Source organism: Notamacropus eugenii, chromosome 1 (genome assembly GCF_028372415.1).
Source record: "Notamacropus eugenii isolate mMacEug1 chromosome 1, mMacEug1.pri_v2, whole genome shotgun sequence".
Classification (NCBI taxonomy): Eukaryota; Metazoa; Chordata; class Mammalia; order Diprotodontia; family Macropodidae; genus Notamacropus; species Notamacropus eugenii.
The window spans coordinates 429,327,673-429,340,277 of record NC_092872.1 but is presented as its reverse complement, the minus strand read 5'-3'; positions in this window follow the sequence as shown (position 1 = coordinate 429,340,277).

Here is a 12,605-nt window from a genome sequence, read left to right as displayed (position 1 = left end):
CCGTCCCCCGCTCCCATTCTCTTGGCTTCCCTACAATGGGAGAAGTATTCGCTTCTCTTATGTGGGCGACAGCCCTCCCCTCCCCAAGGAAATGATAAGGATGCTAACATGGAGGGCCTGGGGCGGGAGCGGGAGGAAATTCTATGACTTATAATGTCCATGAACTGGCTGTGCTTCCATTAAAGAACTGGGGATCTTGAACCGGAAGAAGCAGCGTGTGGGGCACCATGACGGCCTGCCCAGGCTTTGGCCAAGTGCCAAGGGGCACGTCCTGGCCCCGCATGTCCCCGGAAGACAGTTTGGGGAGCGATGGGGGGGAAGTTTCAGGAGGGAAGCCTTACACTGGCGCCGACGTGGAGACTCTCACGTTCCACCCCCTGCCGTCCTAGACGTTATCCCCGGAAAGACAGAGTAGTTAAAATGATGAGCCTGTTTCAAGGCAAGCTCAGGGTCGTTAAAAGGACGCTTCCGTTCCCCAAAGGCTTTCTCCTCCTGTCCAGTTCTGTGAAAGCCTTTGTCCGGTTTGCTGGGTCTCTCCCAGACGGGCCTGCTGATGGAGAGACTCCAAGGACTGTCTGCGCCAATATGCGTCTTGATACTGGAAATAAGCATTATTTTTTTTCCTATGTGGAACATTAGGCCATACTCTTTATGTTTCCAGCTTATTACAATCAGCACAAATCTCCTCTGCTTTGAGGAATGTCTCCGAGACCTCCGTATCTCATAAGGAAATCTTCCATTTGGCCTCTCCGCTGGATATTCTCCATGACCCTGGCAAGCATCTTTAGGGCATGGGAAATGTGTGGGACTGCAAGACCCCCTACTCAAATTGACTGCTCTACTCAGAGGCATCTCCAAGTGTTAACAGAAAGTTCCTTTATTTGATTCTGGGGAGAAGAGGAGCAGAGAGAGAGAGAGAGAGAGAGAGAGAGAGAGAGAGAGAGAGAGAGAGAGAGAGAGAGAGAGAGAGAGAGAGAGAGAGAGGAGGGAGGGAGGGAGGGAGGGAGGGAGGGAGGGAGGGAGGGAGGGAGGGAGGGAGGGAGGGAGGGAGGGAGGGAGGGAGGGAGGGAGGGAGGCTAAGGAGGAAACCCCGCCCCCCTCCCCCCCCCCCCCTTACCATTGTTCTCATTGGCTGAGAAACATGGTCTTACATTCTGGGCAGGAAATCTAACCAATCCCATCTTAAGCTTGGTTCGAATTTCCTGCTCTGTCGGTTACAAAGACGGAGAAAATACTAGTCAGTATATGCAAATAAAGTATTGAGAGTATACGCAAATACAGTACATGCAAATGAAGCATTGAGAGTATATGCAAATGAGGCAGACCTGTGTGAGGACTGCCAACTGCTCATGCACATGCAAATTAGGCATTGAAGAGTTAGTGAGTTTTATCCAATCATTGATCCTAATACACTACACAGCTTTTATCCTTGTATGGGAATCACCCGACTCTGAAGGCAGTCTCCGTCTCCTTTACCCCTGGGAGAAGAATCCACATTCCTGAGAAGTCTTCACTGAATCTGTTCCCACTCAGGAAACTGCCAAATCCCTAGCAAAGGATGTCTCCAAACAGCATCCCATCCGCCTTAATGATGGTGTCTTCCCTCCGTTATTTCCAAATTAACCTGTGTACATCCTGTTTGTACAGACATCTTTGTAAATTGTCTCCCCCGTTAGACTGTGAGCTCACTGATAGCGGGCAATACTTTGATATCCCCAGCAGGGAGCTCAGTTCCTGACACCTTCTGGGTCATAATAATGAGTGTTCATTGGGTGACCACTTCCTCGGCTTTCTCACTTTACCCTCAGCCTCTTACAGTCCAACTGTCCCCATCACTCTGGTGGAAGTGTTCCACAGAGGTTACCAATGACCTCTTGATTGCCAAATCTTGTCAATTCTCTCTTCACAATGTATTTTGCATCTGCCACTCCTACCACAAACCACTCTCATTCAGGCCTCGCCACCTCTCACTTCCACCACTGCAGTAGCCTCCTAAGGGACCTTCCTGATCTTTCCTCTCTCCAATCTGGCATTTATACAGTTGACAAATTGATATTTCCAAAGCTCAAGTCTGATTGTGTCCCTTCCCAACTCAAGAAGCCCTGGGGACTCCCTCTTACCTCTAGGAGTATCTCTGGTATTTGAAGCCGGTCAGTCTGACTCCACCTTCCATTTCTAGTCTTATCAAACGCATGATTCTCTTTCAGGTATTATGGCCAAACTGCCCTGCTTAATGTTATGCATAAACACGGATATCCTGGTAGGTGGTTAACAACCTGCTCAGGAAGAAAAAAGGACCCATGACATACTTTTAAGTTTAATCTGTATTAAAATTTTCTCCATTCCTTTCTTAAGTCTCTTAGACAACAAAAAAATAATAAATGAAGCTCCGATTGGTAGTATTTGCTAATTTACAAGGGGTAATAAGCTCTCCTGATCCAGTACAACTGGCACCACACATTGCTGCCATGAACTGTATATCTCCTGTCTCCATGGCTTCACAGAGTGCATGCCCCCTACCTGACATGCACCTTCTCCTAGACTTCCTCTTGTAGGATACTTAGCTTTCTTCAAATTTCAGCTCAGATGCCACTTCCTATATGAAAGTGGACCCTGATCTTCCCAGTTGCTTGTACCTTTAAACCTCAAAAGTATTTTTTTATTTTCTTCATACATATTTTGAATTTAATTTTCTATATGTTATTTTTCCTCCAATAAAAAACAGAAATACCTTGAGGTCAAGAATTGGTACTTTTTTTAAACCCCTTTGTACCTCTATGTTTATCACAGTATCTGGCACATTGTAAGTGCTTAGTAATCATTATTAAATGAATGAATGAATCCTTCACTTGCTATTAACAATTAAGGGTTATCAAGCAAAATTATCTTTGTTGTTATATCTCTCAAGAAACCTTGTATTATTTTTGAAATATGTATGGGAGGCAACTTGTCAGAGGAAAGTCTTTAAAGTACTGTTTTTCTCTACCAAGTCAAATTGTCTTTATGGTCCAGAATCCTAGCCCCTACTCCCCTACATCTGTATGATTCAGAGCCAGCCTTCTGAAACAAAAATCCTTCTCTTAGATATCCTTTTTCATTAGCCAGCGTGCATTTTTAATTCTATGATTCACCTCCTGGTTCAAGTTGCTATTAATGCATGAACTTGTAACTGTAGAAATGAGGCTGACTGATGGATTAAGGCATTTTTGTTGTAGTGGTTATTATTTATTATCTACTGAAATTGTATTGCAATCCCCATTTTAAGAGATTGCTTTCCTAAGAAGAAAAAATCTTTTGTATTAGATAGGATTTATTGTAATTCTTTTTGCTTGCATGTTAAAATTTAATAGTTTTCTTTGAAGAATAGTTTTCATAGCTTCATAGATTTGCTTGACAGAAGTTAAACAGGTTTTTTTCCCCCTTTTTTCTACCTTCTTCAAAAGATTTCTTTTCAACTCCATCTTTAATCCTACCCTCTCCCACTCATGTGTCCTTCGGTACGGTCTTTTGACTAAATCCAAATTTCACAGAACAAATCCTTTTAGTAAATTTGTTCTGTAAAACTTAGGCTCGGTCAAAGAGTGGCACTTGAGGACCTAGATAGCCACAGGTGACCTCAAGGGCCATAGGTTCCCCCTTGCCCCTGCCACCTCAGAGCAATCTAGCCTTAAACTGCACAGTTGCTAAAAACGTTCTTGCACACCTTAAAGCCCTTCTTCATCATGCCCTGCCATCTCCTCCTTTGTTCCAGCTTGTCATTAAGAGATAGCTGTACTTCCAAAGCAACCTCTCTATTTGTGCTCTTGGTCCCACCCCCTTCTATTTCCACTAAGAATTTGCCTCACAAATCACTGAGTCCTCCTCTCTTATCTTCAGTATTTTCTTAGCCACTGCTTACTTCCTAGCTACCTACAATTATACCCAGGCCTACCCTACCCTTTAAAAAGCTTTTATTTGAACCTGCAATTTCTTCAAGCTACCGTGCATCCCCTGTCACTTTCATAACCAAAGTTTTAGATGCTCTAGCCTACATTTCCTCTCATCCAACTCACTTTTCAAGCCCTTGCAATGTGGCTTCTGACTACCACTTAACAGAAGCTATTCTCCTATCTACCAATGACCTCAGCTGCTAAATATAATGGATTTTGCTTTTCTAGTCCTCATTCTACTTCATGAAGACAACAGATTTTTTTTGAAAAATATTTTGTTTCAATCAACAAAAATCAAATTTTTTACTTTCTCATCCCTAACCCCCTCTTCCTGTTCCCTCAAATGAGAACCAAAGCAAAAACAAAACCCATTACATATATCTATAGTCAATCAAAACAGATTTCAACACTGACCATATGAAAAAAAGTCTCATTCTGCATTCTGAGTCCTTTGCATCTCTATCAGAGACAGAGGGTAGCATGTTGTACCATAGTCTTAAAATGATGATGTTTTGTCATGAATCTTTGGAAATTATGGTTTGTAATTCCTAATTTCTAATTCTTTCAAAATGTCTGCTGTCATTGTATAAATTGTTCTCTAGATTCTATATTAGTTCATAAAAGTCTTCCCAGAATTCTCTGAAACTTTTTCCATCATTTTTTACATCATGATAGTATTCTATCCATTTATATACCATAACTTGTACATCTATTCCCCAATTTATGGGCACCCTCTCTTAGATTCCTATTCTTTGACATCTCAAAAACAGCTGTAAATATTTTTGTTCATCTCTAGAATTTGTTTTTCTTAGATCTCCTAACTCACTGAAATGTTTGAGTCCCATTGGTTACCCACAACCTGGTTTAGCCCATCTGCCAAGATGGTTTTACTGAAGTACGGTTGCTGCACAAGCTACAGCTTCTTGGAGCCACAGGTGAGAGTTGTGTGGATCAGATGGACACCAAAGGTGGATGAGCAACTCTGAAAAGGGCTTGACAAGCCCTCACACCAGAGGTGCTAGTCCTTCTAAGTACACTCCATACACCCCATATAATATGTTGTAATGTTAAGGTAATTTGAACATCTTCCCTGCCCCTTAATAGGCCCATGTGTCGGGCTTTGAGCTTTGGCCCAGCCCAAAGCATGAAGCCCCTGGTTGAAGGAGCTTGTTGAATGGGTGCAGCAGAAAGAGAGAGTGAAGTGGAGCTGGAAGAGAGGCAGCAGGAAGAGCAGAGTAGCTAGCCTGTGTGAAAGAGAGGCATTTTACCTAAGGGAGTTTGTTTGTGGAGAGGCCTGAGGGAGGGAAGGCTTGGGGATGGTGGTCCTCCTTCTATTGTGTGTGTACATTGTACATTCTATTGTCATGTGTACAAACTTCATTGTTACTATGGTGGAATTGGCTTTCTGATATCTGAATAAATATTTTATTTTTGTCTTTGAGGTAAAGAGTTTATATTTTGCGAGTTTACCCTGGAAATACATCTGTACATTCATAGTGGCTGCTGAGGGTATTGCATTCATGCTACATATGCATATGCATATAAATAGATACCTAATGGTATATAGGTGATATAAACAAGCCCCTCCCTCTCTCTCAAGTCTGAAAAGAGGAGTTGATCAGGAACAAAGTGGGAAGGCAGGAAAAGCTATTTAGACATACATGCACAGCACAAAATCCTTGAATATTCTCTTGTTTTTGAAGAAACTTCTAGTCTGATGTTCAAAACCATTTTCCCCCATGTTGCTGGTGAGATAGGCAGCCACTAGCAGCCTCTTACTATTCACTGTTTTCTTCTTTCTTAAGCTGCCACTGCTACTGTGTCCTGAGCTGGATGTAGCAAGGAATTTGCAAAGATTGACAGTGATGGTGATCATGGGACAAAGATAGGACTGAATCCTGTGGTGGTGAGATAGACCAGTGGTGCTAGGCAGAACCAGTGTTATAGGAGAGTCCAGACTGACAACTGCACTGAAACTTTAAGTTGTTTGCAAGATCAGGTTGGTAGCTTGATCCTATTCCATCATTTTACCTTTTTTTTGTTTTTTATTTTTGCCAATATAGTTTTTTCAAGTTCTAAACCCTGATTCCACCCCCCACCCCCCCCCTCCAATCTCATGAACTCTCAGCTGAGAGATTGGGAGAGCAGACACTATGGGGGGGGATTATTTTTAGTTTTGCTGTTCAACAGCTCATATATAACTTTACACATATTACTTTGCTGGGTTTAATCACTCCTGTGTCCATTGACAAAGCAGTTGTCTAATCCTTATGAATGAAACTGATCAACAGAAAGCCGATTTCCCAATTTATGATTTGGATGTTTCAGATTGATATTCCTTTTCTTTTTTCTCTAGAATGAATTTCAAAACTAGCTAGATATTGAAAGTGACTGATACTACCTAGTTATCTCTATGGTGTGAGAGTAATCTATGAGCTTATAGGTGAATGCCCTCTGTTGAGGATCAGGAATGCTGTAGCCTATGGAAAAGCTAATGGTAACATGTGCAATGGTTACTCTCTAAATTGGCTAGTGGTTTGAGGATGGAGCCATCTGGTGGCCAAAATATACACTACACTCCTTTCTGTAGATCTGCTGAAAGCAGGACAGTGAGGTAGGTTACTGCAACAAATCATGTTATCTAGGATATGTTGGAACCAGTTCATATCAACCAGCAAAAGCTGGTTTTCAATGTGAATATTTACTCCTCCAAAATTGGCAAACACCACAAATTAGGGCTTAATTTACTCTTTTGTTGATTGTCTAGACTTAAGAAAGTAAAGGAAAAAAGTAATGCAAATTAAACTTAAAAATATGTTGTGCATACATTTTTCCGAGCTGATTATTAAACATTTATACTAATACATTCCTACTTAAGATGACCACCAGATGTTCATACGGCCCACACTATTATCACATTAATACATGTCTGTTAAATTAATTGAAAGGAAGTTTAGGATCAAGATTCAAGGATGACAGTTTCAGAAATTGTATGAAAAGTGCGCCAAAGGTAATATTTTGTTTGTGTGTGCTTAGAGTGCACAAAAGGAGACTCTGTTATTAGTCTTCCAGTTTGAGTCCTCAAGAGAGATGTTGGTGGGGCTGAAGGGAAAGGGGTCATTCAAACCCTTTAGAAACCAATCCCTGCCAGTTCTCAAAAGAAAAGAGACAAGCTATCAATATACATGTGAAAAAAAAATGCTTCAAAATGCTAGCAAGGGAAATTAAAATTAAAGCAACTCATGCCCCTCAAATTGGCAAAGATAGCTTTTTTTTAAAAAAGGAAAATAATAATTATTAGAGAGGCTTTGGGTTTCTGTGAATTAATTTAAGCTTTCTGGAAAGCAATTTATAACTATAACCAAAATTTCACTGAAATTGGCGATACTTGGAGTCAAGAAGCCATAGATAGGATAGTATGACTTTAGGAGCAGTGAGAGAGAGCATGAAGACAGGGACAAGGACTGAACCTCATGATATAAGGGTAAGAGTGCTTCCTTCCACGTGACCCAATTTCCTTTGTGGATGAATATTGCTAAGAGACACGGAAGTAAGAGGCTCTACCATGTAAAATTTACAACACAAATACAGAATAGAATCAAAGACGGGGCTCAAATTTCCCAGAAACTTTCCCTCTCCTTAGTGGAGAAGAAAGGAAAAATAAGCAAAAATATAACCCAAGAATGGGAGGGAAAAATAATTCAAATAGCCTAATATTTCAAATTACATTCTTATCTGGGTGTAGACAGGGAAGGATCAAAAGTGGGAGAGGTATGTAGGGGGCAAACAAACAAAAAAGGAATATATGGACAATCCTATTAAATTTAAGAAATTTGGGATGACATAAGCAAATAGCAGTGGGCTGAAAGACTATGGGAATGGAGGAGAATAAAAATAGTAAAACAAAACTAATTACAAGGACAAAATACTGACTGGAGAAAGGAATGACGATCAGGAGAAAAGCACAAACCCAACAATCACAGCCCTAAATTTGAATAAATCAAAAACTGATAAAAGTAAAGAAAATGTTAGAATTGCTATAAAAAAACAACAATTTGATGCATACAAGCAAGACATCTAAAAATAGAGGATTTATGGGGTGAAAATGAAAGACTAGAACTAAATTTGCTCTGCATTTAGTAATTCCAAAAAATTAGTAGTGTCAGTGTTGCTATCAAAATAAAAGCAAAATCAAAAATTCACAATCTCAAGATAGACAAACAGGCAAACCACATTATGAAAACGTATCAATAGTAAATACATATTCACCAGATTGTATAGCATCTGATTTCATAAAAGTAAAGTTATCTGAAATGCAAACAATTCTAACTAGTAAATCAATACTTGAAGAAGACTAATTAATACTCCCCTCCCAGAACTGGCTAAATCTAATAGGAAGATTAGCAAAAGGCAGAATAGATACCTGAACAACTATTGGAGAAATTCAACATGAAAGATGTATGGAGTCTTTGAATGGAAACATTAATGAATATACAAATATTTTCACCATCACATGGTACTTTTACAAAAGTAAACAATGTTCTATGGCACAAAGAACATCTTAGTAAAAGTATGTCAGCAGCGTTAAACATCACTTTTAAATTATAATGTAATAAAATATTAAGTGAGAACAAAGCAAAAAAGGACAGACCTCAGTGGAGACTCAATAATCATTGCTAAGATATCTGTCTATCCACATATATACACTTATACAAGTATATATACACTAGATATATATTTATCTATATATGTGCGTATCCAGAAAATAAATCTTTTTTTAAATAAGTTTTTATTGATATTTTTCATTTCTTATATTACCATAATTATCCTAAGTATTCCTCTTCAAACCCCTCCAGAAAATCATCCTACAGGACAAATAGTACTTTTAGAGAGGAAAAAAACCTACGGACAACTAATTGATAGATTAAAAAAGTCTGAAAACGTGCAATGTGTAACACCTATGGACCTCTCACATCCATGAAGGGATATTTTGGAGGCGTCTTCTCATATCTCTTCATTTGAGTCCTGCTTGATTTTTATAATTTTGTTACTTTTACTTTTGATGTTTTAGTGTGTTGTTCTTCCCATTTACACTGTTGTAGCCACTGTATGTATTATTTTCTTTGCTCTACTTATTTCACTCTGCATCAGCTCATACAGATCTTTCCACTCTCCTCTGTATTCATCATACCCTTCATTTCTTATAATACAATGATATTCCATTATATTAATTCACCACAATTTATTCAATCATTTCCCAATTGATGGAACTCTACTTAGTTTCCAATTCTTAGCTATCATGAAAAGTACTGCTGAAAGAAATACCTGGCCAAAGCAAGAAATAAATATTGAAACAAGAGCTCCAGAGGAAAGAAAAATGGAAGGAGAATAATTGACTCTGTAACTTAGAACATGAAGTAAAAAATCTTACCCACCTAGCACACTCTCTGAGAATTAATATAAACCAGAAAGAACTCCATAAAGAACAGGAAAATTAGAAAAAAAATAAAAATCTTGAAAAAATGAAAGGAAATATAAAGTATGTACAGTTAAATACAACTGAGTTGTAAATCATGGCTAGGAGACATAATTTAAGCATCATCCAATTCCCTGAAAACTATGACCAAAAATGTCGGCACACCATATTTCAAGAAATTCAAAATGAAAACTGCTGCAACCTATTAGAAGCAGGGAACCAAATAAAAATAGAAAGAGTTTAGCAATCATTTCATAAAGGAAAACTCAAATTAAAACTTCAAAGAATGTCATACATAAACTCTAGAGCTTCCATTTCAAAGGAAAAAGTAGTGTAAATAACCAGAAAGGATTCTAGTGCCAAGGAGCCAGTCAAGATCATACAAGTTTGGAGAGCAACTATGTTGAAGGAGAGACAATCTTGGAACATACTATTCCAAAAGGCAACAAATAAAGGCTTACAACCGAGAAGGAGATTATAAGAGGAGGGGTAATGGTAGGGAGGGTGGAACTTTAAAGAGAATAACAAATTTCCAAGTATATTGGGGAATCATCCAGTGATATTCTAGCCCATATGAAAATGTGTTCATATGAGCAACCTCATAATGGCTAGACTTGCATTATCTAGTAGTATCTCATTACATGAACATTCTTGATTAAATAAAAAGACCATATCTCAGTAGAAAATGTGAAATGCAACCATAGGAATCAAGAGAAATGTAAAAAGTTAAATACACCTAAGCAACTGGAAGGAGTCAAATAAAAATGTGAACTGCATAAACTCACCATAAAATGGAAGCAGACTCTCTGAACCTCAGTTTCTTTATCTGTAAATTGAAGGTGTGTTGGATAAGATAATCTCAAAGTTCCCATTGAGCTTTGTTATGATAGTTACACAACATTTGATTTAGGATTTTTGTTCTTTCTATTTACATTGCTGGCATCATCATTTACATAGTTTTCCTGATTCATATTTACTTCACTCTGCATTAGATCATGTCTTTCCATGCTCCTCTGAATTCTTCACACTAATCATTTCTTATGTCACAGTGTATTATTTTAACATGTACACAATTTGTTTAGCTATTCCTCAACTGATGTCATCTGCTTTATTCCATTCCTTAGGTGCCATACTAATGCTACTCTTGATACTTAGGGGTTATATGGGACCTTCTTTCTACCTTTGACTTCTTTGGGATATATGTATAGATTGGGATCTCTGCCATCAATGTGGAGTTCTTAGTTACTTTCTCAGGATAATATCTCACTGTTACCCAGAATGAATGGCTACATACAATTTCAAAATCATCAGTGTTTTAGACAGTTTGCCTCTATTTCTGCAGCCTTTCGAACATCATTATCTCAATTAGGTTCTAACTTCTAATTCTAATAAATCCAGTTCTAAAATAAGATGATTTGACTAACATCTATCAAAATGTAGATGTTCACATACACATTTACTTTAAAAAGACATATGTGTGTATGTGTATGCCAAGCCTAGAGGCCTGTATTGGGCTACCCGAGTCTTCCTTACCTCACCTCCCGAGGTCTTCGGCTGGCCACGCCGGATGCACGTATGAGAGAAAGGACGTTCCAGAGTCAAACAGGGGTTGAGCTTTATTACAGGGTTTCGGTTACAAGTGCAGGGGATCTTCTTTCTTAGGACGAAGAGGGGGAGATTTCCTAAGGAGGCTAAGCTTAAGGGATTGGAAGTAGAAGTACAAGCGGGGAGAGAGGGGGAGGGGAGAGAGGAAAGAAAAGAAGCGGAGCCCTACTTTTCTCTTTGGCTCCACACGTGCTAAGAGAGCTTTTAGGCTTCCTCAATCCTACTTAATCTTCAGCCACACAGTTTGCATCTCAATACCGTGCTGTTAGGTAACTAGGTGTGCTCCAATCCGGGACGACCTCGAGGGCAGGGAGACTCCACCCATCAGGTATCTCCGGGGGAGAGGCGGAAATACCCGAGCTAGCCGAGCTAGCTCAGTCTGACCTTCTCGAACCCCCGCTGTTCATGGAGGGCCTCGTAAGACTCTAAGATTTAGAAGTCCCACTTTTACCTGCCCGAGACTGTCCACACGGAATTGAGCTTCCAGTCCCAACATGTGTATACATACACACATAAAGACATATATGAAAGCCAAATTTATTTAGTTGTTAGATAAAAAAGAAAATACCTATTTTCAATTGTTGTGATTTTAGGTAATCTCCTTTCCGTTTATGGTCCTCAACTTCTTTCTCCATACAGTGGGGAGGTAGAGAACTAGAAAAATTCTGAAGGTTCTTTTCAAATCTAAATCACTATCTTATGATCTTGTGTTGAACCTAGAGATCAAATGGTGCCCAGGTGAGTGTTTATCACCATCCAAAGGGAAATACAAGGGGAAACCACAATGAGGAACTTAGGACCACTTTCTCCTCATAAGGAAGTGGTACCCAGTTCAATGATCTCCCCTAACCATACCAGAATGGAGACTTAGGAAAAGGAAAGTCCACACATTTCATTTTTCCTGTAGCATAAAGTCTGAGTTATAAATGGGAAGCTAGAAGCCAGAGCTTCCTAGTGCAGCTGGTTGCTCATGATCCTGCCTGCCATAAGGTCATGTCTCTGGACTCCAGGAGCTATTTCATTACCAAGAGGACTGTGGAATCTGCTTTGGAGACAAGTTCTGGGAAGGCAGGATTGAGGGAATAACAGATACAGTGAGGGAGAAGGGCAGGCTTATAGGAAATGTTAACCCACTCTGCCTTTCTTTTCCATCTCACTATTGCTAATTCTGATTTTTCAAATCCCTCCTAGACTGGCATATGACCAGGTTGTAAAAAAATTGTCTGGTGATGGATGGTGTAGTATGGAAAACAGGAGGAAGTTTCTCATATAATAGGATCTTCTGTGAGTGAATGACTAGAATACCTTCTCTAAAAACCCATGCATATTTCAAGGCTCAGCTTATAAACTGATCTCCTCCAGGAGACCTCCCTTGACGACTTCAGCCCTCACATCAATATTTTGCTTTGACCCTGCCTCCCCTCAATCCTTTACTATATGTACCCTTCATTGGACATTTAGAACCTCATGACCTATTTCTTGTATTTAATTGGGGATGGGTCTTATGTCTTTTCTTATGTTCTATCACTTATATCCTGATATGTACTTGTGTGTGAAATAATTCAATCAAGAAAAATTTGTTGATTCCTTGCTAT